This window comes from Xenopus laevis, chromosome 4L (assembly GCF_017654675.1).
Source record: "Xenopus laevis strain J_2021 chromosome 4L, Xenopus_laevis_v10.1, whole genome shotgun sequence".
Classification (NCBI taxonomy): Eukaryota; Metazoa; Chordata; class Amphibia; order Anura; family Pipidae; genus Xenopus; species Xenopus laevis.
Window position 1 is genome coordinate 25,667,092 of NC_054377.1, and position 27,127 is coordinate 25,694,218.

The window sequence follows — 27,127 nt, forward strand, 5'->3', positions numbered from 1 at the left end:
TTGTGTATTATAAGTAGTTATTTTTACTGGATAATTTTACTAACCAACCCCCTAAGGGCAGATTCGGGGAGATTTAGTCGCCTGGCAACTAATCGCCTCTATTGCGGGACAACAATCTCCCCGAACTGCCTTTCCCCTGCCTTCCACCTGCTAGCTAATGAGAAAACACCAGCACAATGGCAGTTGCGTCGCTTCAATTTCCGAAGTCGCCTGAAGTTGTCTCACAAGGAAACTTCGGGCGACTTCGGAAATCGAAGCGCCATGAGTGCATTGGCGCAGGCGATTTTTCATTTTAAGCAGGCGGAAGGAAGGGGGAAGGTAGTTCGGGGAGATTGCAGCCTAGAAGAAGAGGCGATTAGTCGCCAGGCAACTAAATCTCCCCGAATCTGCCCATGTACCCCTGCCCTAATACAGCAGTAGATTATGGTGACAGTGTTAATGCTCAGGGCTGCTGTAAAGACTCTCTGATAAAGCAGTTATGTTTCCTAATAACTGCCTGCACTTATCTTTCAGGTTTCATTACTATACTAAAGTCAAGCTAATGTGATCCAGATTAAATGCTTTAACACACACACAGATTTGATGGAGGGATATGGGCGATTTTAGGCTTTCTGCCCAACTATCAGGGCACATATGTAAATTTGACAAGTCAACAACTGGCTACTGTTTATGGCAATGGAACAGGTATGGGACCCTTTATCCAGAATTCTCAGGACCTAGGGTAATCCAGATAAGGAGTCTTTCTGTAATTTGGATCTCCCTACTTTAAATCTACTAAAAATAGATCAAACCTTAATTAAACCCAATACGTTTGTTTTGCCTCTAATAATGATAATGTTTATCTTTGTTGGGATCAAGTGTGAGGTACTGTTTTGTTATTATATTAAAAAATGTAGTCTATGGGAGATAAGCTTCTCATAATTTGGAGCTTTCTGGATAATGGATTTTTGGATAATGGTTTCCTTATCTGTATATGGTAACTTTGCCCCATCTGGAGTTTCATTACCAGTTTCTGGTGAAAGTTTTTGGCCCTGAGCTACTCATGGAACTCCCCTGACCATTATTATAATCCTTTATCATTTAACTTTCTGACAAAATAATACCATTGGTAGTGTCTTTAAAAAACACTAGCCAGGCGTAAACTACTCTGACTATCATGATTGTTTGATTTTTATGGAGTTTTATATAGGCGCTTTAAAAAAAAAAACTTGTGATCTCTCTCCATCTCTTTGTGAGATAGAACAACCTACATTGGCTCTCATAGGATGCTGGGAGCTGTAGTTCATTAAAGGTGGAAAGCTCCCTATCCTCCTGAACAATTGCTCTTTGTATCCGTTCTCCTTTCCCTGTCACACCTGTAGATCAAAGCCAAGGCCCTTTCACAGGACTCTCCATTCATCGTCCTTTCATCCCAGTCTCTGGATCTCAGCCATTTCCATACTTCATCCCCATTCCAGGGAGGAGAGTGCAGCCAAGCACATCTCCTCCACACAGTTCCATTCTCTGTTCCTTGCTCCTGACTAATAAGCAATTGGGTATAAAATGCTTGTGTGTTTATACAAGCATCTCTAGACAATGGGCTTTGCTCTGCACCACTTAGCAGTTGTTTTGTCTTTCATTTTCCCACAAACCACATTTTTGTTTACCCATCAGAAAGCTCTTTGTAGGGTAGTCCTGCTCCTGAGAGATAACAAGGGGCTTTGCTTTGTACAATAAAGAAGCCAGATTTATGACTGCTTGAATGCAGTAATTTAACACCAAGTATTGATGGTAATGTTGGTTATAGATGAAATGGGTTGTGGTGCAAAGGTTGTCAAGAAACCCAAGTGGTATAAGTGCAATTTATATGGCATTTTAATGTAGGGCTTGTAATTGAGATTCTGTTTACTTTCTTAATATCAGTGTTAGCCAGAAGGTGGCCAAACTGACGGATACCATATGATGGGTCATGCATATGCATGAAAATCTTTAAATATTTCTGTTTGTTGGGACTGACCACCCCAATCATCGCAGGAAGAGAGGGTGTTTGAACATGGATTTCCTTTATACTCTCTCTTCCTTAATAATGTGTTCACAGTCCGTTACACCACCCACAAATACGAACACTGGAGGGTTTGCAATTGCATAATTTGTAGTTAAAGTGTTGCTTTTGATATGTGCATTTTTCTCTGTTATTTCAAGGTCTGCAGTGAGGAGGAGGACTGGTTAATAATTAACTCATTTGGAAGGTCAGCGGGGAAACTGACCTGCCAGCGCTAACTCTGTTCCTTCCTTATCTTGTTTAGGTCACGTGATAACGGAATGTGGCCTTTGGTGGTGAGATCAGAGGGGTCTGTGTTCCAAAAAAGTGTTGAAAGGCAGATTATTGACAACCCACTTTCCATTTATGGTTCTTTCTAGAAGTTGCAATTTTTTTAAACATTTTTGTAAGAGTTGCCTATTTGTTATACAGTGTTTGAATGGCAAAGTGCAATCATCCACTAGAACTGGATGTCAGAAAAATGGCCGGACTTTAGAGCTAGAGGTGGAAAGTAACTCGGCAACTGTGCAACAATTTTGTACAGGTATGGGATCACTTATCCAGAAACCTATTATCCTGAAAGCTCTGAATTAGGGGAAGGCCATCTCCCACAGAGTCCATTTTAAGCAAATAAGTCTATATGTTATAATTTTTCAAAAATGCTTTCTTTTTTTCTGTAATAATAAAGCAGTATTTTGAACTTGATGGTAACTAATCTGCATGAAGCCATATTGGTGGCAAAATAATCCTATTGGGTTTTTTAAAGGTGAAATTTGTTTTTAGCAAGATTTAGTTATGGTGATGACATTTACAGAAAGAATATCCCAGGTCCCAAGCATTCCTGGTAGATTCAGTACTTTTAAATAGACACTTATTCTCTTCCCACAAACTAGAAAGTTGCTGCTTCTTCTAATCAGTCCATTCTCTGACCCTTGTGCAGTCTGGGTTAACTAACTGGGTGTAATTGCTGCTTTCATCCTGACATGTTCTCTGTCTGCTGTCCACTCGCCCTCTTTGTAGCTTTGGTGGTCCCAAGTGGGGGGGAATTCTTTATTGGTGCTTTTGAAATCTGTCGCTCAGGTTAGAGAACCTAAAGGTGACCATACATGCAAACGAGCTGATCTCTCCCCAATATGTGCACCTTGAGGTAGGCTATATCGGACTGATCACAATGACAAGCATACAGGCAGTCGGACCGAAGATCGTATCAATGAACTGATGCAGTCCTCAATCAGACAGGATTTTTAAACCTTACATCTGGGCGATTTTCAGCCAGATATCAATCCGGGGGGAAGCCCGTCGGTGGGCCCGACAAAGTCATTGTACAAACTACAGTTTGTACAATTTTCTGATCGCGTGTGTCCCGAAATTTTTGTACCATGGCGATCGGTCATTCAGCCGTTCAGACAGGTTAAAATATTTATATTGGTTAACGATAAGATCTCTGCATGAGGATATCAATTGGAGACTAAGCGTGGACAGATTTTTTACTTCCAAACGACCGATTCCAGAACGTTCTGATAATATCGATAACCTATCGGATGGTTGACAGTGTACGAACGATCGTCGGGCGAACAATCGTCTCAACATCATCATTCGCAAAATTGAAGGAGAAACTGACTATATACTACAGACAGTGACACAATGCTAGCACCACTCCTCATTTGTTGAACAGCGTTTGTCCGTACACAAAGCAAACAATGCGGTTATATCTGTTCATATAATCGTTCTCCGTGGATGGCATATCGTATGGTAAAACAATTGTCAGACGACCGTTTAACGATACAATCATTCATCGCAGAATGGTAAAAGTATGCCGTGTATGGCCATCACTACTATTTGTTGTACATAACTTTCGTACAATTGTAGTCTGTCAATTCATGGCCCGAGCATCATGTGATTTGTTGTCTTTACTACTTTATATTAATCTGAATAGTTAGTTGCAGGTCGGAAAATTGGCGATTATAGGCTATAATCTGCATGTCTATGGCAGCTTTAGTCTGTTGGCAGTTTATATCATGTGGGGAGCTTAACTGTAAGTGTAGAGTGACCACCAAGAGAGAAGCAGGTGCATAGTTTATACGTCTGAACTGTGACAAAAAAAGACCCCTGAGGGCAAGGCAACAAAATAATAGGCAGGTGAAACACTAGTGAACGTGGCTGCCTGTAACTTGTACTGCTGCATCTTTTGTGACCTATGAGCCCGCAAGCCAGTTAGTCGGACAAGTAAATGCAAGAAGCCAACAGCAAGTCACGTCTGGTACTAGGAAACTGAACAACGGCACATTAGCACGCCTTCCCAGGCCTGTATCACGCACATCTCCATGCACATTTACACAGAGAACAGTATAAACCAGGGGTTCCCAACCTTTTTTTACCTATGAGTCACATTCAAACGTAAAGGTAGTTGGGGAGCTACACAATCATGCAAAATATTAGGATAGCAAATCACGGAAAACAGCAAAGAGCAGAATACCTGCTATTCAATCTTTATTGTGCATTTCACACAACATGTTTCCGGCAGCAAGTACCCTTCATGCAAAATGTTCCTCAGGGATACCAAGTAAGGACTGTGATTGCCCATTTTATAGCCCCTATGGGTACTGGCATTATTCTGGAGGCTCTGTTCGGCAAAAGACCTAGTTTTTATGCAACAAAAGCTTACCTCCATGCAAGGATTTAAAAAATAAGTCTCTGCTTTGAAGCAATTGGGAGCAACATCAAAGGAGTTGGTGAGCAACATGTTGCTCGCGAGACCACTTGTTGTGGATCACTGATATAAAGGGTGCAGATGAGGCCTAGTGTTGGGTGGATCCGTCAAAATCATTTGCTTGCTTTGATCTGGTGGTGGAGGATGTTGGCACATAATGTCTCCTCAGATGCTCTCATCTTTGGCTGCTTGATTTTGTTTTCAGTGAGTTAAATATCTGTATGGATTCTCAGTTTAGCAGTTTTACTCTGTGTATTAAACCCCATCTACTATTCTACATTTGATTTGCCATTCTGCCAACCAATCTACCAGAAGTCCTACCGCATTAGCCAGAAAAAGGTGGATTTGTGTGGAGCTCTATACTATATTTTAAATCTTTTGTACATCCAGATCCAGTGTGTTGCAGATTTGATCATATATTAAAAAATGCAATCCATTATTATGTTAATAATTTAGAGTAAACTCTCTAAGAAAAGAAGATGGAATCTAATTTCAGATAACTGAGTAAGTGGGGATGTTGCATATTTTATATCCTTGATATTGTTTGTAATAGATGCTTGTAATAGAATAGGACTATTCATCACTGGAGCTTAAAGTGGGACAGTTTCTTTACAGGGTCTGGGAATGGCATTGTCTGCCTGTACAAAAGACCCTTTCGGTGTCAGGTACAAGATAAGAGAGTCGACTGGTTTGTAGGGACAGATGGGGGGATGGTTGATTCTAGGAAAGGATACATTTATAAAAGGAGAGTTGCAACAAAGAAAATTCCTGACTTTTCTAAACCTTTCTTTTTTTCTCGTATTTCTCCAGCATATAATCAGAATCTTGGTCTCTGACGGGTTTTAACGTGTGATAAACTGAAAACACACGGATACAAACCATTGCTTTGCATTTAGAATTGAAGTGGGAATCCCCTGAATCAAGGATTCAATTTAAATATTCCCCATGGTCCCCCCCCGCACAGGTGTTAATACCTGTAAATGCCCCTAAGTCTTTAATTACCCCTCGAAACAGAGTCATCGCAGTGGAGGCCATGGGTGGCATCTTTCGGCGCTTCGGTAATCTTCGGGTTCCTTCGACAATTTCCGTGCCTTTCGGTGCATGTGCAGTTGTTTGGGACCGGAATATTGCTGAAGACTCCCGAAGCTGTGAAGATGGCCCCTGTGTGAGCTCCGCTGTGCTGACTCTGCATCGAGGGGTAATTAAAGACTATGGGGCATTTACAGGTATTAACACTAGTGCGGGCGGGTGGAACAGGGAGGGGGACTATGGAGGGTAGGGGGTATGTCATGTCTTGTTCTCTAGACAAGTAAATACAACACGTTTTTTTAAATTGAAAATTTATGCAGTTTTTATTCATTTTCATCAACTCTGAATATGCCATATGCCGTAAAGGTGGCCATAGATGCAAGAAATTTAACATAAAAACACATACGATATTCGGTGCGTGTGCCGGGAGACAAGCCGACCGTTATTGCAGAAAACTTGGATATCGGTTGGCTCTTAGATCGGCCTACTAGGAAAATTTTGATCAGGTGCCTTTGAAGGCACCTAAACATCGCCCACTGTTAGTGCTGAATCGTCAGATACAGGTACAATTCTATTGTTTCTACCTGTATATCTGACAATTCAGCTCTACATACGTGTATTGAAACAAACAATCTTTATTAGAAAAGATCTTTTACAGGAAATTGTTACGTCTAGGCCACCTTTACCTGCTGGCCCCCATTTGGAACCTATCGCTGATATTCATATGTCTCCATAATGTAATAAGCCAACGCAAGGCTACTGCAATCGCGCAAAGAAATATTGAAAATTGCCTCTTCCGAGCTGATTGAATATCATAACTTGGCAAAAATGCCTCCTTTCAAATTTTTGTGGGATTTGCGCAATTGAACTCACTTGAAACAGGAAATGTAAAGGCTTTTTAATTTTGGGGTGTTTTGCCAACTGCGGGGATTGGGATTTTCCATGTGTGATAAACGCCATTGTCATTAGCAGGGTATAAATTCTTATGGAACCTTTATTGGCATTACTAATATGTTTAGTAGTGGTTCGGTGGCTAAAGATGGCCATAGTCACAAAGATCTGATGACAAAAAATGTCAGGACTCTCCACACACAGTCCGAAAATCGTACGAATCCTAGATTCGTACGATTTTCGGACTGTGTGTGGAGAGTCCTGACATTTTTTGTCCGGACTGTTTGTAGAGATCGGTCGTTTGGTCGATCGTAGAGGTTAAAAGATTTCTTTCGGCTTCGGGTAATATCTCTGCATGTATTGCCGATCGCACAATTTTCAGAGGGCAGAACATCGGCTGATCTGTTCTATTGTACTTTATTTGATCGGAATGGTTAGTGGCAGGTTGGGAGATGGGGAAGTCCGATCGTACGTGATTCGTACGAGCGGATCTTTGCGTCTGTGGCCAGCTTAAGGGCAATGACAAGATAAGTCACCAGCTTTACATCTCCTCTACTGCAGATGACTAATCTCCTTCAAATGCTTCCCCAGCGGCACTAAATTAAATAGCTGGTGGGAGAACATACGCAGCTCTTTCACTTTGTCACGCAGCTTCCTAAAAACAAAGCAACATGTAAGTTTTCTCACCAACTATTTATTTTATTGCCTTTGGGAAAGCATTTGCAGGAGATTAGTAGTCGACGTAGAGGAGATTTATTGCTGGCAACTAATCTCCTTGTCTGTCATTGCTAGACTGTGCTAAAAATGTGCTCCATTGATTTAGGAATGGATTTATTATGGTCTTGAACGAGTAACTTCAGCACTCCGTTGCAAATTCTCCTGCACATTTGCACACTTGGATCTTCTATGGGGGACACCCATTTCTTGAACAATAATCAATAGACTCATCATACACCAAAAGGCGGAACATTTATATCATGACCAGCGAGAGAATGTTTATTTCAAGATATTGTGTGAAGTTTTGCAAGCACAGCCTTAACAATAATCACACCTAAATAAATGTCTTGGGTAAAGCTTAGTAAATGTAGTGAAATGATCCCTCAAGCCAATAAAACGTCATTAAGCTGCTTTTGGTCTTTTATTTGAGAACAGCTAAGAAATGGCACAATAGCTGGAAGGTTTTAATCCCCCTTTGAGTATCTGAATTGTTACCATAATAATACAATTCCCAGACTTTAGGAAATCTGCTTGCGTTTTCGAGAAAATTAACTTTCTTTCACTAAACTGAAAAAAATTGGATTTTGGATAGTGACCTATGCTGGGTATGGTATGGATCATGAACTCACAATCTAGGAGATTATTTGACAAAGACTATCTAGAATAGAGAAAAATCAATTTTCTTATTATGGGTTTATTTATGGAAATGGAAAAACTAAAATATTTAAAATCTAAATCACATTTCATAGTTACTCTGTACTAGAGCCTTCCTTTTTTATCAAAAAACTGGCTTGGTTTATGTCTGAGACTACAGCTGTCTTTTTAACCGAGCATTCTATGGCCGGGATCCCCAACCTTTTTTTACCCATGAGCTGCATTCTATTGTAAAATAAGGACTGTCAGCATACAGGAGGCTCAGCTTGCCAGTACACCTGGTTTTTATGCAACTAAAGTGTCTCTTCAAGCCAAGAATTCCAAAATAAGCAACTGCTTTGAGGCCATTGGGAGCAACATCCAAAGGGTTGGTGAGCAACTTGTTGCTCGCAAACCTCTAGTTGGGGATCACTGTTCGATGTGAAGCAATGGTCAAATGAAATTTTGTGTAATATACATAATTTTACAGTTAAGTGTTCCCTTGATTCATGCACACTACATGTGTGCCTGTGGCAATAAGTGAGTGGTGGTAGACACAAGTTGTAACATTAGGTGATGGGACAGATAGTTACATAGTTAAATCGGGTTGAAAAAAGACAAAGTCCATCAAGTTCAACCCCTCCAAATGAAAACCCAATATCCATACACACACCCCTCCATACTTTCACATACATTATATATATATATATATATATATATATATATATATATATATCCATACCTATACTAACTATAGAGTTTAGTATCACAATAGCCTTTGATATTATGTCTGTCCAAGAATACTGTTAAAGGTATTAACAGAATCAGCCATCACAACATCACCCGGCAGTGCATTCCACAACCTCACTGTCCTGACTGTGAAGAACCACCTACGTTGCTTCAAATTAAATTTATTTTCTTCTAGTCTGAAGGGGTGGCCTCTGGTACGGTGATCCACTTTATAGGTAAAAACACTAAAAAAGGTCCCCTGCTATTTGTCTATAATGTCCTCTAATGTACTTGTAAAGTGTAATCATGTCCCCTCGCAAGCGCCTTTTTTCCAGAGTAAACAACCCCAACATTGACAGTCTCCCCTCATAATAGAAGTCTTCCATCCCTCTAACCAGTTTAATTGCACTTAGTCTCTGCACTCTCTCCAGTTCATTTATATCCCTCTTAAGGACTGGAGTCCAAAACTGCACTGCATACTCCAGATAAGGCCTCACCAGGGACCTATAAAGAAGCATAATTATGTTTTCATTCCTTGAGTTAATGCCCTTTTTTATGCAAGACAGAACTTTATTTGCTTAAGTAGCCACAGAATGACACTGCCCAGAATTAGACAAATTGTTATTTACAAAAACCCCTAGATCCTTCTCATTTAAGGAAACCCCCAACACACTGCCATTTAGTGTATAACTTGCATTTATATTATTTTTTCCAAAGTGCATAACCTTGCATTTATCAACATTGAACCTCATTTTCCAGTTTGCTGCCCAGTTTCCCAACTTAGATAAATCACTCTGCAAAGTGGCAGCATCCTGCATGGAACCTATAGTTCTGCACAATTTAGTATCCTCTGAAAAAATAGAAACAGTACTTTCAATGCCCACCTCCAGGTCATTAATATTATGGGGACAGATACTTAGTTGCAACGATCTGCTGAACATCATCCCAGGTTACAAAATTATTTTGAACAAGAGTTGATGATTTATTGCCTTTAACTGTAGTAGGTGGACAGAGGTTGTGATCATGTATACCATGAAGCCACTGCTGAAGTCAAGGTCAGAGCCATATCAATCACAAGCAGTCTAGAGTTTGTATACTTCTTTATCTTCTAACCTAGAGCTCACAAAACAGATAGAGCTGGGCTTTCTCATTGGTATTTACAATGTGCTGGTTGGGTTTGACTTCACATCAACTCTTTCATCATACAGGGTTTTTGCTTTAAAGGTGATTAATCTGTCACATGAAAGTTTGACTTCTATATTTATATTGCCATTTTATGGGCCCGTTTTTGAAAAGGATCTAGGAACACATTTTGAAAATGGTCCAAAATCCGTGTGTGTGTGTGTATATGTGTGTGTATATATATATATATATATATATATATATATATATATATATATATATATATATATATATATATATATATATATATAAAAAAAAAAAATATATATATATATATATATATATATATATATATATATATATATATATATATATATATATATATGTATGGGCACATAATCAGGAAACTGGCTATCTAGGGAATACCACTGTGCAAAGGGAGGTTATGGGTATTAACAAGTTTGAAAGGGGCATTTCTGCTAGTTGCTTTACATGATTGGGATAAATGAGGAGGCAGTAGTCTCCCTGTGCTTTGTGCCTATTAAGATCAGGCTTCAGGTGATGTCCCTCTGATGTCTCTTTTAGCAGCAGGGGGGGTCATTCTCTGCATTGCCATGATAAACTGTTTATGGGGAAAAGACAACTTTCGGGAATTAAGGCATTAAAAATATGTTTCCACCTGCCACTTACTAAATGATTCAGTTGTAGCTGGTTTCTGGTAACTTGATTGTTACCTGACAATGCTTCAGCATTCTGTTCCATAAAAAATAACTTTCTTGCAGCTGCTGGTTTTGAGGTTAAGATACCGCAACATCATTTTCCCATAAAGACCTACCTTGCATAATTGCTTCCTTGTGTTGACTTCTGTTTTCTATGCTACAGTGCCAGTGAACCAAACAACTAACAATCTAGCAAAGGACTTTCAGCCTCGCCCTCAAACAAGTTTAGTTGCTCACGCTGGCATCACAATAAAGGCTTCATTGTTTTCGCTGGGAAGGGCCGAAAAAACTGCCTGAAGCCTTGCTAAGATAACCCACCTATCATTGCTGAAAACTTGCACACTGTATGAAGAAAAATGAAGTTATTGAGTCAACGTCAAAACAAGTTAGAAATTTTAGTCAATGTTTTTGTTCCTACAACATACTTTAAATAGTGGCTTGATTTAGAGCAGGGGTCACCAATTTTTTTAACCCGTGAGCCACATTCAAATGTAAAAAGAATTGGGGAGCAGCACACGCATGACAAAAGTTCCTTAAAGGATTTGTAAGCCCAATTTGTAAGCCCAAAAATCATATGATACATTTGTCAACCTTTATGATAGAGATGTCTTAGTTGTAGAATGAGTGGGGGGAAATTTACCTGTCCTATCCATCTATCATTTAACTTTGCCTGAACGTACATTTTATACATATGCTTTGTAATCAAGATGAAGTGCTAAATAGAAATGAATGAATCATTGGAAAAGAGGAGAATGAGGTCTAATTTATATGGATGACTTAGAAGCCAATGTTTTGTTGCAGTAAATAGTATGGCTGAGACACTTGCTTGGCGTTACTTGCAGTTATTCAGTAATCTGCACATCTGATTGTTTAGTCCAAAGACTGACTCATCAGATCACAAAGAAAGCAGACACCTTCCACTTCCAGTTTAGCCAGTGATGTCACACACAGAACAATATAGTGGTCGTACCCAACTGCCTTGTAATTTCTAACCATTCAGCTACAATTGAACTTTGAATGTCTAAAGCTGTCAGTCTGGGTTGAACATGTGCATACCTTCTAGTTGCTGTGGGTTTCCAACAACAACTGTAATCCTTTAATGAAAACTGGTCCGGGCTTACTGGAAAGTGGTGTTTGGGGGGGGGGGATAATTCATAGCCATTTTTAACAGTCAATTAAGCCAGGTATACAAAATAAAGCAGTCAACCAATTTTGTAGAACAGAACTAGACTGGTTGCCATATGTTAACATTCATACTAGTTTTAATAATCTATAGGACCCAAATTTTTTAAAGAAATCTACAAAAAAGCATAAATAGTTCAGTCTTAATTATTGGATCCAAGACCGTGTTAACCTTTCTCCCGGGCATCCAAACTTGAGTCAAGGAATAAACTTTGTCTCCCAAAATTTGTTTAGAACCAATTTGCAGGAAAAACTTTTACTCTAATGAGGGGGATCAAAGAGAAGTACCCTAAACAGTATAAGAGTATATAATGGGTCTTAACCCTTAGGATAAAAATGCCAGGTCTGACTTAATAAGTCTATCATTCTGTGATACACTGGATCTCTTTGTTGGCATGGTGTAACATTGTTCTATTGGTGGCACTCCCAAAGCTGTACATAGCAGTTTCCTTAGACAGATTCTGGTTATTGTGAATATTTTTGCTTGTCATTGTCGGTTTATCTTGTATAGAAAATTTATTTTTGTGATAATGATGGAAATGTGAAGTCTTTATAAATTCCAGCTCTTTATCATATGTTTACAAAAATAACCCGAAATCTTACTCATTCCTTAAATTATGTCTCTGTTTATACATGGTTAGCTTTGAAAGAAAGCTCTGATAATATTACGATACTGTGAGTTAAGGAGGTTAATGGAAGGATCACAGTTATTGCACCTTCCTATAAAAGATAGTGGTCTTATTGAAGCTCCCAACAGAGTAGATCAAACAATGGAGGCTTCCAAGGAAGTTGGAATCAGGGTGTTAGCTTCTCATTAAATTGGAATTCGGATGAGTTCAGCAAGGACAAGAGAACTCTGAAATTAATATTTGTAAAATTGTAACACAGTTGGTCACATAGGCGATGTTGGTCTGTGACCTATTGCAATAAACCATCATTTTTATACGGAGTGCCGCTTTTCCTTTGCTCCAGAATGACTTATTACAGTGGGAACGCTGCTGACAGAGCACCCGGAATTGATAATGGAGCTGTATTGTGGTGAACATATGAGGGCTAAGTTTGGAGCGGCTTTAATCCTTTATTGACATAGGCAGGACACGTGATAAGGACAGCTTCTAATCTAGAGGCCATTTTACCTGATTTTAATATTAGTAAGGGAGGAGGAGGGCTGGATTGTTACCAAGAATGTCAGTAATTTCCCTGGGGGTTATCAAGGCATGGTTGGCAAAAGGAAAAAAAATCACACAGCCGGCTTTATCTGTAGAGCCAAAGTCAGAACTAACAGGTGCAAGTGGCTCTGCTGTGCAGTGTTGGGGTATACAGTGTTTTGGGTATACAGTGTTTTGGGTATACAGTGTTTTGGGTATACAGTGTTTTGGGTATACAGTGTTTTGGGTATACAGTGTTGGGGTATACAGTGTTGGGGTATACAGTGTTGGGGTATACAGTGTTGGGGTATACAGTGTTGGGGTATACAGTGTTGGGGTAATTGGGGTATACAGTGTTGGGGTATACAGTGTTGGGGTATACAGTGTTGGGGTATACAGTGTTGGGGTATACAGTGTTGGGGTATACAGTGTTGGGGTATACAGTGTTGGGGTATACAGTGTTGGGGTATACAGTGTTGGGGTATACAGTGTTGGGGTATACAGTGTTTGGGGTATACAGTGTTTGGGGTATACAGTGTTTTGGGTATACAGAGTTGGGGTATACAGTGCCCGTGCTACAGATTTAAAGGGACGGCAACATGCAGCTGAGCTGGAGAAGCAGTGGGTGCTCTTTGTTATGTTACAGCTTTAAAAGTTCAACCAAGGCACATTCATTATAAAACGACAGAAAGTACACATAAAGTTTTCAGGCGTTTTTAGATTCAGCCCTGTCCTGTTTGCGTTCAACATTTGTTCAGGCCCCACCTTAAATCTTAACCAAGTAACCAATATACTGTATAACATTAGCCCCGCAGTCGTGTTCCGAGAGTGTCCAGAACAACTAATTCCCATTCATGCTTTTACACAGGCCCTTATCTGTTAAAGTGACTGCTGCAAGGGAGGGACGCTACACAGGGCGTAGTACTTCATTCTTCCTAGTTATATCATAGCACTATTAGCTACAACCCCCATCACACAACACAGGTAGAGTGTTTGTAGTAGCCATAGCAGCATATTGCTCACACCCACTGACTAGTGAGAACGGTTATAGTACAGGAAGGGACAGTGCAGTAAGCAGCATTCTGTACATTGCCTATCCAACATATATATATATATATATATATCTCTCTCTCTCTCTCTCTCTCTCTCTCTCTCTCTCTCTCTCTCTCTCTCTCTCTCTCTCTCTCTCTCTCTCTCTCTCTCTCTCTCTCTCTCTCTCTCTCTCTCTCTCTCTCTCTCTCTCTCTCTCTCTCTCTCTCTCTCTCTCTCTCTCTCTCTCTCTCTCTCTCGTTCCCTCCGTCTCTCAGCCTTCAGGAAATCAAAAAGTGGTGTATAGGGGCTTTAAGTAAATGTACCCCTCAGATAAGGCAATAACTAGATACATATAAACTTTAATAAAACACATATAAAGACATTTTAAAATGCATTGGGGGTAAAAAGAAATACTGTTTCAGACTAGATACATATAAACTTTTTAAGTGAAGCTTTTCCATCATAACTAGGGTTGCCACCTGGCTGGTAAAAATTATGGTTGATCTCAATGTTATTAATAGGGAAAAAAGATAAATATATAGGAAGGCCGGTATTTTTTTCCAGAAAAGGTGACAACCCTAGTCATAACCCTTGTACAGACTTGAGAGCATAATGTGCACACACATACACACAACACAGTCCCTCGGGATTATAAGCAGATGCCTCTTCCCTCAGGGGCCCAGCACGTCAGAACAACCTTTTACCACCCTTCTTCTTTCGGAGAAAATACTGTGCATGCTGTTATTTACAGTATAAGGCACCCCAGTTTATCCCAAGGAATTCGGAGCAATTACTAGGAGGTGTCCGTGTGCATTGTAATAACTGACCTTTTATGTGGGGGCCCTCCTGAGAAATTCATACAGGGAATTACACTTCAAATTTGTCTGTTTTTTCCGAGTTTATTATTTTTTTCCCATACTATTCTTTAAGACTAGCAAAAAGATGTTATTTTGTACAGTTAATTTGAAGAAGACAGCAATTTTATTATAGAACCCAGAGGGGCACCCAGAAAATACCTTCTGACAACTATACCTGCAGCTGCTGCTGGCCAGTGGGGCACTAATTGATCAGCAGTTTTCCGTCTTTCTGAAACATGTTTTATTCTCAAAGCCCCTGGGGTATGGGAACATGATATTTCTCTATGGGGCCCAGAAACTTGTAGTTATACCACTGCCTTCTAGTGTGTATTTGGGCTTTGCAGCAATTTTACAGCAAGTGGGACATGCTCAGGTCTGGACTGGAATTCAAAATAGGCAGTACACAGAGGACTAAACCGCCTCCACAAGCCCAATAAATAGTGACTATATGTCTATAGCAGGGATGCCCAATCTTTTTTACCTGTGAACCCCAATCAAATGTAAAAAAATAAAAAAAGTTGGAGAGCAACACAAGCATGCAAAACGTTAGAGATTTTTACTCCTTTTTCTGATCACACCTACTTCTGATGATGTCACTTCCGGTTTACAATGACAGCACTTCCTGATTCATCATGGTCAGCTGGTCCGGGTTGTGGATAAGGTACTTGTGGGTCGGGTAGCGGATACAAGCGGGTAAGAATGCTGGTTGATGGTCTGTGTTGCGGATTCAAGTTGCGGCTATGGGTCGAGTAAGAAATTGACCCGCGCAGGCAGGGCAGCCATCAGGGTGGAGAGTTGTAGGGGGCCGAGGGTAAGGGGGGCCCAGTCACGCCACACTTACTTATTTAGCCGGGCCCCCCATCTTTCTGAGAGATGCTGACTTTGGGAAGGCATGGACGTTTAAGGGGCCCTGGCCACCAATTTTCTTATAATGTGGGGGGGGCCTGGCCACCAATTTTAGCCACCAATTTTTTTTTCTCATGTGGGGTCCTAGCCACCAATATTTTTTAATGGGGGGGCCCTGGCCACAAATGTGTTTTTATGGGGGGCACTGACCACTAATATCTTTTTATTTTTTATTAACGTGTGGGAACCCTAGCCACCAATATTTGTTTTGTTTTTTTACTGTGTGGTGGGGGGCGGACCTGTACGTGGGGCTTGCGGCTCTCTCTCTCTCTCTCTCGTTCCCTCCGTCTCTCAGCCTTCAGGAAATCAAAAAGTGGTGTATAGGGGCTTTAAGTAAATGTACCCCTCAGATAAGGCAATAACTAGATACATATAAACTTTAATAAAACACATATAAAGACATTTTAAAATGCATTGGGGGTAAAAAGAAATACTGTTTCAGACTAGATACATATAAACTTTTTAAGTGAAGCTTTTCCATCATAACTAGGGTTGCCACCTGGCTGGTAAAAATTATGGTTGATCTCAATGTTATTAATAGGGAAAAAAGATAAATATATAGGAAGGCCGGTATTTTTTTCCAGAAAAGGTGACAACCCTAGTCATAACCCTTGTACAGACTTGAGAGCATAATGTGCACACACATACACACAACACAGTCCCTCGGGATTATAAGCAGATGCCTCTTCCCTCAGGGGCCCAGCACGTCAGAACAACCTTTTACCACCCTTCTTCTTTCGGAGAAAATACTGTGCATGCTGTTATTTACAGTATAAGGCACCCCAGTTTATCCCAAGGAATTCGGAGCAATTACTAGGAGGTGTCCGTGTGCATTGTAATAACTGACCTTTTATGTGGGGGCCCTCCTGAGAAATTCATACAGGGAATTACACTTCAAATTTGTCTGTTTTTCCGAGTTTATTATTTTTTTTCCCATACTATTCTTTAAGACTAGCAAAAAGATGTTATTTTGTACAGTTAATTTGAAGAAGACAGCAATTTTATTATAGAACCCAGAGGGGCACCCAGAAAATACCTTCTGACAACTATACCTGCAGCTGCTGCTGGCCAGTGGGGCACTAATTGATCAGCAGTTTTCCGTCTTTCTGAAACATGTTTTATTCTCAAAGCCCCTGGGGTATGGGAACATGATATTTCTCTATGGGGCCCAGAAACTTGTAGTTATACCACTGCCTTCTAGTGTGTATTTGGGCTTTGCAGCAATTTTACAGCAAGTGGGACATGCTCAGGTCTGGACTGGAATTCAAAATAGGCAGTACACAGAGGACTAAACCGCCTCCACAAGCCCAATAAATAGTGACTATATGTCTATAGCAGGGATGCCCAATCTTTTTTACCTGTGAACCCCAATCAAATGTAAAAAAAATAAAAAAAGTTGGAGAGCAACACAAGCATGCAAAACGTTAGAGATTTTTACTCCTTTTTTCTGATCACACCTACTTCTGATGATGTCACTTCCGGTTTACAATGACAGCACTTCCTGATTCATCATGGTCAGCTGGTCCGGGTTGTGGATAAGGTACTTGTGGGTCGGGTAGCGGATACAAGCGGGTAAGAATGCTGGTTGATGGTCTGTGTTGCGGATTCAAGTTGCGGCTATGGGTCGAGTAAGAAATTGACCCGCGCAGGCAGGGCAGCCATCAGGGTGGAGAGTTGTAGGGGGCCGAGGGTAAGGGGGGCCCAGTCACGCCACACTTACTTATTTAGCCGGGCCCCCCATCTTTCTGAGAGATGCTGACTTTGGGAAGGCATGGACGTTTAAGGGGCCCTGGCCACCAATTTTCTTATAATGTGGGGGGGGCCTGGCCACCAATTTTAGCCACCAATTTTTTTTTCTCATGTGGGGTCCTAGCCACCAATATTTTTTAATGGGGGGGCCCTGGCCACAAATGTGTTTTTATGGGGGGCACTGACCACTAATATCTTTTTATTTTTTATTAACGTGTGGGAACCCTAGCCACCAATATTTGTTTTGTTTTTTTACTGTGTGGTGGGGGGCGGACCTGTACGTGGGGCTTGCGGCGGGCGTTGCCCAGGAAATTTTGTCGTATGGGGCCCTGTGATTTCTTATTGCAGTCGTGCGCGCTGGACTCTAACTGGTGGAGGTTCTGGTTGGTAGTACATCTCAACCAAAAAATTGCCTCCAAGCCAGGAAATCAAAAATTAGCACCTGCTAGGAGTTCACTTGGAGCAACATCCAAAGGCTTGGTGAGTAGCATGTTGTTTGAGAGTCACTGGTTGGGAATAACTGGTCTATGGCATCTTTCAGCAGCCCCTCTGGCATTTGCCAAAACCTACAGATTGTTAGTCCTGGCCTGGTCATGCCATACATTGTGTCAGAGGTGCAGGGGGCTGCAGCACCTTGCTAGATTGTCCATATAGTTCTGTTCCAACAGCATTGTGAAACAAAAGTGCTGTGATGCACAACAGCGAATGTGTGCATTTTTAATAACGTTTACACAGAAACAAGAGGAGTGTGGGCAGCAGCGGTTCCAGCCTCCCTTTTGTAGATACAGAATAGATATGAGGAATAAAGCATAGCAAATGTACACACGTATGTTTATATATAAACCCATGATTCACCGATTCCAGGCAGCTGAGGTACAAACCAATCTCTTTCCTGCTCATTCCCTGTCACACTGTGAAGTATCAGTTTGAGGCCGGTAATGTGCAAGTGAATCTGGTGAGTGGGGGATAATCATGTTGGTTCCTGCTCTCCAGCCTTTCTGTCACTGCTCTATTGGATAATATCTGCCACTTCTCATTCCTTGGTATTTTATGACTTTTATTGATTTTTATGGAAACCAGACATAGGCGTACTTTTGTGTTCAGTGCAGTGTTCTGTCTGCTGTCAAATAACAATATACCCTATGTATAAGAAGGGTGTACATTCACTTATCTTTCAATAGATGCTTAGTAGACTCTACTGGAACAGGTTATTCTGCACTGGGAGCCATATTTGTCTGCATTTTTTGGGGTTTTTCATGTAAATAGTACCACATATCTGCAACCACTAAATCAAATACTGTTGACAAAAGTAGAATGCTTGCTTTTGGAACCATGTCTTTTATCATGAAATAACCCTTCATGTTTTTTTCACCAGAAACCGCATTAGATCCTAAGCTTCTAAATGGCCATCAATATTTCGTTTTTTCTGAACCGTTAAGGATTTTTAAGTATATTTTTATAATGATTATTTGGTCGGAGATGTACTATATAATCTTTTTTTGGGGGGGGGTTATGTCTGTTGTAGAGCAGATGGGATGTGGCAACTGACAGCATATTTTCAATGACTACTGAGCAAAGCATGCAAATTATACAGTGAATAAGTACCCCCTCTTGTAAAATATAAGGATATTATAAGTTACCGAGTAGTTCTATGACCATATAAAAGCACACGGGTGAGTGTTTTTACAGGTCATGGAACTTCTCAGTAACTTATAATATCCTCATATTTTACAAGAGGGGGTACTTTATTTACGTTATAATTTACAGGGTATCCATGGCTCTTGTGTATTATACATATATTAGTACTGTTATAATTTTATTATGAGTACTGTTAGGGCTGGGTTTAGGGCAGTATTCCCCAAACAGTGGCTCATGAGCAACATATTGCCTTACCATCCCCTTGGATGTTCCTCACAGTGGCCCCAAAGCAGGTGCTTATTTTTGAATTAATGGATTGGAGGCAAGTTTGGGTTTCATAAAAAACAGATAAACTGCCAATCCACATAACTGCTACAAAATAGCCAATGAATGTCCTTTTTTGGCACCTCCCCCAGAACTATTTTCATGCTTGTTGTTCCCAACTCTTTTGTGGCTTACAGGTAAAAAAGGTTAGGGACCCCCATTTTTGGGAATATACCCTAATTATAACCCAGATTCACAAGGACCCCTACAGTAGTAAAATATAGCTAAAAATGTTAAGGACATATTATATTGTGTAGTACCTGTTACTGTATCTGCAAACTCAATCCAAAGTTGGGGTTTATTGGACCATGGATGAGGCAAGCAAGAACCTTTTTGCATATGGCTAATGTTATGTCTGTTTTTTGTCTCCGTTGGCAGAGGAATCACCTGATACCACCAATATCTATAACAGTGGGTGGATTTTATCCCAAAAATAATGAGTGTTTTTCAGGCCAAATTTGACTCTTTGTGTGAAGTGACACGTAAATGCCATTACCTGGGAACAGGTATAGGGAAGTATTTCTGAGCCAGCGCTAGTCTATGCCCAGATTTACTCCATGTATTATAATATCTTGTGCAGACAATAATGATGCATCTTCCTTGCCATCAATCATGGCTACTGACTCCTGCCCTCTTCCTCCCTCTTCCATCATGTAACAAACAGAGCCATTTAAATAGATCACCCAACCCTGTGGTATTTTGGGGGATTTCTGTTTTCAAAAGATACGGATGAAATGCTAAAATGAATATGGAAGGGAGTTTCAGACAATAGGTGTGATGTTTAGAAGCACATTATTGTATTTGGTGGTGGCAAGGTTACATGTAGGGAGGAGACGGTCACGGGTGACTTATAGAACAATGCTTGTGCATTGTGACAGAGCGTTACAAAGTGCACTCAAAAACCAAGGATTAGGAAACAAAATTGTGTTTTGAAGGGCAGGGAGAAGGGATTGTAAAAGACTTTCTGTAAATTAGTGGAGGAGGGATCTGAGGAAAGCTGCCTCTGACTTAGGCCCTAGGGGTGTATTCAGCAGAACAGAGTGAAGCAGAAAGGCATGAAAAATAATTGGTGAAGTAATTAAAGGGTGAAAAGTTCAGGTGCCTAATTGCACTGTAAAAACTTGTGTGTCCATGCCCTAAAACTGCCCATTAACTGGCTGATTCAGACACTCAGGAATGAGTTGGCAACTTGGAACAGTGCATTGAGGAAGAGGCCATGTTTGCATGCTGTTCTTCTTAAGCTCCAAATAAACCAGCAGAAGTTCTTGCACAACTTCAATATTGTGTGCATTTCCTATTCTTTTCTTGTTTGTACCCTCAAGTCAGTAGTTTATTGGTCATCTTAGCTGAATTTAACAGGTATTGTATTAGAGAGGATTTACATATGGGGACATACAGGATTCTAGTCCGTATCCATCACAGCTTTTGGGGTTATTAGGGTGAGTGGTAGATGGACGGGTTATGTATGTTGTGTCCTAATTAACAGTGATAAATTAGCTTGAGGCTACTCGGTTAGTTGGAAATCTTTGTGGACTGCAAAGTGTTTACTGCCCATAAGTAGAACTATCATTAGGTGGTTGTAGACAGGCCCTGTAGGTGGAATAGGTGATAGAATATTAATAGGATAAGATGGCAACAATATAATTTTGAGTACCAAAATCTTGTAAACCTTTGGATAGAGCTGCAAATCGTACACTCCCCAACAGCTAAAAGCTGCCAGGGGTTGTATATATGGCTAAATGTGTATAAAAAGAACAGCCATACTTATTTTAACCAACTGGGTTCCACCAAGTCCTATTTTAGTCTACAAAACACAATGACTGCAACCATTTGGATATACAATATTGTTACAAACTAGTTAGACCAGACTATTCCTGTCCAGTGCAACATTCCACATCTCCTCCAAGGTGCACCATTATATTGTGTGTTGACATGCATGTAGTTGAATCATTAGGATGTGGTTGTGCTGACCTTAGCTAAGGTCCTGTGCTTTTTACACACTTAGGTCACACCCCTGCTCATTTGTGCAGGAGATCAGGTAAAGCAAAGGAGGAGGGCAGATTAAAAGGGACCAGTTCAGCCACACTGACACATGGGTCAAGTTGATGCCGAGAGGAGCGTCTCTATATTTGTCCTGCATTGCATTTGCACAACTTAAGTGTAAGTAAACTTTATTATTTGCCAAGCAGCTATCCTTTTGTACTTTATGTCGGACGAACGATCGTGCGACCTACCACTAACCATTCAGATTAAATAAAGTAGGAAAAATAACAAATCAGAAGATGTTCTGGTTATTAATTGACAGACCGCAATTGTACAAAAGTGATGTCTGCAAATAGTAGTCACCCACTGATATTGTCAGGTAGTCAATACATGCAATGATATTATCGATAGCCTATATAAATCTTTTAGCCTGTATGTTCAACATGGCCAGAAAAATGTTGGGATGATCCACACACGTTCTGAAAATCGGAGGAAACGAAGATTCGTACGACTTTATCTTTGCATCTATGGCCAGCTTTAATGTTGAATCCTTATTGAAACATCGATGTTCTGACCTCTAGGAGATGGGGAGGACAAATAGGAGACCTCTAGAGTATAACCTTTTAAATTTCTTATCCTTTTTTCCCACTCTAACTTTGTACTGGAAAAATTATTATTTTCTATGTAGTGTCTGACTAGCCCACAAGGTACCAGGAAACCTCCCAGTGGGCCCTCCTGCTCACCCAACCATGTAGTAAAAACAGATTACAGAGAGGGTCTGTGCCCTATTGTTTCCTTGTAGGTCCTTGGAACCCCATTTCAACTTCTTTTAAGCTGACATATTTAGGGGAATATTCTTACTTGTGGCCTCCCATATAAAGTTGGGGGTTGTAGGGCTCTGTTTAAATAGAACCCTACATGTTTTGTGGGTTGCTTTCTCTCCCTGGTGTAGGAGCTATAGAACTAGGGGGCAAATTCACTAAGATTCGTAGTTGCGCTAGTGTCTGCTTCGCCAGGCATATTTTTTCCAGTGCTATGCAAATTCACTAAAATCCAAAGTTGCGCTCAGGGGAAACGTAAGGTTGCGAAGTTGCGCTAGTGTTAATTCGCCAAGCAAAGCGAAGTTACGCTAGCGATGCTTAATTTGCATACGGCGCCAAATTCAAGTTACAATGGAGGTATATGTAGAATCACTACACAAGCCTGGGAAACCTTCAAAACAGCAAATAAAATTTTTATTTTGCCCTACACATGTGCCCACTGTATAGTTAAGGTGCCATGAGTTAGGAAATGTAGGGGGGAAGGAGGGGAGCCCCAAAAAATGTTTCGATCTTTTTCAGCCTATCACCCATAAAAAAAGAAACACCAGCGTTTTTTTGAAGCACTTCCTATCTACTCTATTGCACTTCGCCTGGTCTGAGGTGGCAAAGGAAGTCTGGCGTAAAAGGTAGCGTTCAGAAAACCCAACTTGAAGGTCAGTTATGGTGATACATGGTGTAAATGTGTATTTTCTTTACTATGAAGTAGTTTCAAGAATGACTGCTACACTAATGTTTTTATATATCCTATGTTTCATGAACTAAGGCAGTCCCTGATCATAGTTTGGTCCTTCATGGGGTGGGGGGGGGCTATCAAAACATGGACCTTTCAGCGGGGCTTGAGCTAAAATGTTTGACAACCACTGCTCTATGAGGGCTTGCTGTCCTTATGGGTATAATTCAGAACTGTACTGGAGGGACTGTGATAGACAACCAATGAGGTTGAAATGAAATGAGATCTAAAATCTAGGTGAAAGCAATGTGGGAAATGGTGGGCAGATTTGGAAATCTAAAAGTCATATAGATATTTATTTAGATATTACATCTAAAAGCAGTCTTTAAAATGTAGTGATTCGTGACCAGTTTCCAGGCCTCTTTCTGACCCATGGCTTTGCTTGGAGCAGCAATTGTGTGGGTGCGAAGCAGACATACAGCCCCTAAGTAATGTCAGTTGTGTGCTTTTCTCCGCATTTATATTTAATTAGTGGGATTTACTTTTATATTTAAACAAAATGCAGTTTCCTGGACAGTTTATCTAATGTTGCCCCTTTAATGGAACACTTATTAGCTATCTCCACCTCCTGCCCGTTAATGACAAAGGTAGATTTACCTTACCTTGTTTGTTTCAACACACTGAGTAGGTATTTACTCTGTAAATAGTTTATATCCCCACCAGACTCATTTCAATACAATTTGCCTCTTGAGTTTCAGCGTATATGACTAGTTTCTGCAGCATTTCAAAGGTAAAGTTTATATTAAATTTAAATATGCACATTTACATTCTTAGACAATGTACATACAGCAGGTCATATATTTTTAGCAGTGTTAGTTTAGTGATTATACATTTTGACTGACCCAAAGTGACTGTAGCCCTGTTGCTGGATGTAGCCCTAGCCAGACAGGGTCCAAATTCCAGAGGGTCTGTTGTAAGATGCCATAGACTGTCACTATTTAGTGGGCTGGTGGGGGCTGTTTGGGTCTCTGTGTAATTGAAATGCCAGGGCCTATTTTGAATCCAGGTCCAGAGATATTTATGGAATCACTGGATGCTATCTGATCTAGATACAGAAGACACAGAAGCAATTAGCATTAGAGATGCCATATACAGCTTTTCTCCAACTACATGATTTTAAGATTAATAGTATGCATAGAAATACAGATACAGAAGTTCAATCTTTTGTTGAGCTGAAATGAGAAATATGCAATTCTCAGCTATTTGTTTCCCCATATGCAGACCAAAAAGAATGTAAATGTTGCATGGTTTGTTGGAGTGTGGGAATGTGGTTCTTTTTACTGCACACACAGGGCATTCTTTCCTTCCATAATTGCATTTATACACAAGTGGTAATTGCTATATCACTGGCTTGGGAGGGACATTCTCAGAGCTGAGGGTTTGATACAGCTTCATCTACAAGTGTCTGCAGCTATACTGAAGTGCTAGGAGCTCACATTGATGCAAGTTCATTTAATGAATGGGATTTTATTGCAACTCACTGTGGGAAAATTTGCTGCCCCACAGTTGACGGCTATTATCTATTTATGACCACCGTCTGGCAGTAGTGATGTCTATACTGTTTGTTGTACCGATGTCCATGGTGACTGTCTGAGCCAAGTGAAGAACCATTTTTTTCTTTTGCTCTGCTTGTTAATGTGTGTTTTGTTTGGACTGAACAACAATTTTATTTTATTTGTTTTAGTGCTTGTGTTGATACAGAGTGGGGTCAACCAGTAGCCAGACAGAATTTTAGAGCATACATGGGGCTAATAGCCAATCTAGTCGTGTAATTGTTTACAACTTCATGGCAATGACATAGGGGGCATGCAATGGAAGGACCATACAAGGGCTGATAAATGATGCTGACTTGGTCCCTCTAGACCGGGGGTCCCCAACAATTTTCTCTCTAATTCCTTTGTGGCTATGTGCACCAAAAAAAATCTTTTGTGCACAATTTTTTAAAAATGTGTGCTCAGGTCAGAATTGTTTTTTAAAAAAAAAAAAAAAAGTGTTTTCACACAAGTCTTTGTGCGCAATACTGTTTGTTGTGTGCGCTGAACTCAAAATTTCTGCACAAGCGCACATTATAGGGAACATTGGTCTCCAACCTTTTTTACCCATGAGCCATTTTCAAATGTAAAACAAGTTGGGGAGCAATATATGCATGCTAAAAGTTCCTGGGGTGCCACATAAGGGCTGTGATTGGCTATTTGGTAGCCCCTATGTGGACTTGCAGCCTACAGGAGGCTCCTTTTGGCAGTACACATGAATTTTATGCAACTAAAGCTAGCCTTCAAGTAAGGATTCCTAAAAGAAGCACCTACTTTATGACCACTGAGAGCAACATCCAAGGGGTTGGAGACCCACATGTTGCTTACGAGCCACTGGTTGGGGATCACTGCTCTAGACTGGGTTATCCATCTAGATCATGGATCCGCAACCTTTTTTACCTGTGAGCCTCTGTTAAACATATAAAAAAGTTGGGATGCAACACAAGCATGAAAGTTCCTAGAGGGTGCCCAGTTAGGTCTGTAATTGGTTATTTAGTAGCCCCTTTGTGGACTGCCAAACTACAAGTGGGTCTGTTTGGTAGTACACGTGCTCTTTATGTCTCCTAAACCTGCCTCCAAATCAGAAATCTAAAATATGAGCACCTGCTTTGAGGCCACTGGGAGCAACATCAAAGGGCTTGGTGAGCAATATATTGCTTACAAGCCACTGGTTAGGAATCTCTGGTCTAGGTGCACATGTAGACATCCATGCACAAATGTCAGCAGAAGTCAAAATATCATGCGTGCTTTAGGCCTCAATATACTTTGCTAATTTAACTTTAGCATAACACTGATTCTGTATCTCAGACATTTTTGTGAACTAAAGGGGGAGTTGAGTAAATAGTCCACACATGGGAAAACAGAACCTAAATAGTCAGAAAATCTGTGTATGGGGTATGTGGGGTATGTAGTGGCCCTGGTCCTATGCTTTATTGCTGGGCAACTATGTCTTATTAGAAATCTCAGACCTGCAGTCACAGTGTAACAAGGTGTTTCTTAATAATGCTTTGTTTTTCCATATTACTCTGGAGGTGTGCCAAGGAATAGGGATAAAGGAGGCTTCTTTCTTTGTGCCAGTAAAACAAATTTAGCTGACAGAATGCTAACCCGCTGTATAACCACAAGATTATGGGGTAAGGACAGAAGAACGCTGGAGGTTTCACCTGCTGAGTGATACCAGAGATGTTCTCTTTGTGATGCACCAGGAGGAACAATATGGTGTAAAAGTCATTTGTGTCCTGATTGTGACTCGTTTTAACTCACCATTGTGGCATTGTCTTGGTGTGATAAAAGGAAATTTATGGTGGGCGTCTCAGTGCAGCAACATGTCTTGTCATTGCTATAAACATTTTATGTACATTTTTGACATTATTATACAGTTGTTCATGATAAAAGCTGTTTTACCTCTGCTTCAGTAAGTGTTCTTGGTTAGTTATTACATGAGGTTGGAATTATGTCCAGTTGCACTTGCCAATAGCACTACAAGTGGATGTTAAGTTAAAGGGGGGCACCAAAAAAGATGGCTATTTAAAATATTGGTATTGGCAAAGCTCAAATGGTCATGCTGATATCCATATCCAAAGAGTTCTTAAAACGTTTTGCTGTTGCTAAATATAATCAAGTAGATTATGATTTTAGGATGAACCTGTTTTGCAAGCTACTTTCAGGTCAGATTCCCACAGTAGTGCTATCAGACTGGCTTTTCACTTTTAGTCTGGTGATCCCAGCTGGGGGCAATGACACCCGAGACATGGGGGTTCATGCAGTCCTTTGGGCTATATTGCTCTTTCCCAGACAGGATTCGTTTACAAAGAGCCCCATGCAAAATAAAATGAAGATGGTATTGATTTTCCATTGTAAAGTGAGTTCCCGCCTAGGAATGAGGTTTTCAGCAGCTGTGGTCCTTTTGTTTACAGAATGCCAGGAGCTCATACATGATCCTATAAGGGTAACGGCACACGGGGATTTGGGGAGATTAGTCATCCCAGTGACAAATTGCCTTCTTCGGGGCACCAATCTCCCTGAACTGCCTTCCCCTACCTTCCTGCCGGCTATAATGAAAAATCGCCAGCGGGATGGCACTCATGGCCCTTCGTTTTCCAAAGAGCCGCGAGTGCCATCCCACAGTCGATTTTTCGTTATAGCCGATGGGAA

The 27,127-nt window shown here is 40.6% G+C and overlaps 1 protein-coding gene across 3 annotated transcripts in view; it reads left to right on the plus strand.

Moving 5' to 3' along the window:
• The window catches only part of rassf7.L (Ras association (RalGDS/AF-6) domain family (N-terminal) member 7 L homeolog), a 60,569-nt gene that overhangs the window by 11,863 nt on the left and 21,579 nt on the right, over positions 1-27,127 (plus strand). The window contains exon 2 of one of the 3 annotated variants that reach the window (XM_018256776.2): positions 21,412-21,566. The exons of the other annotated variants lie outside the window; for them this stretch is intronic. The gene's annotated coding sequence lies outside the window, so the exon portion shown is untranslated. The remainder of the gene's footprint in view (positions 1-21,411; positions 21,567-27,127) is intronic. 3 annotated transcript variants of the gene reach the window in all.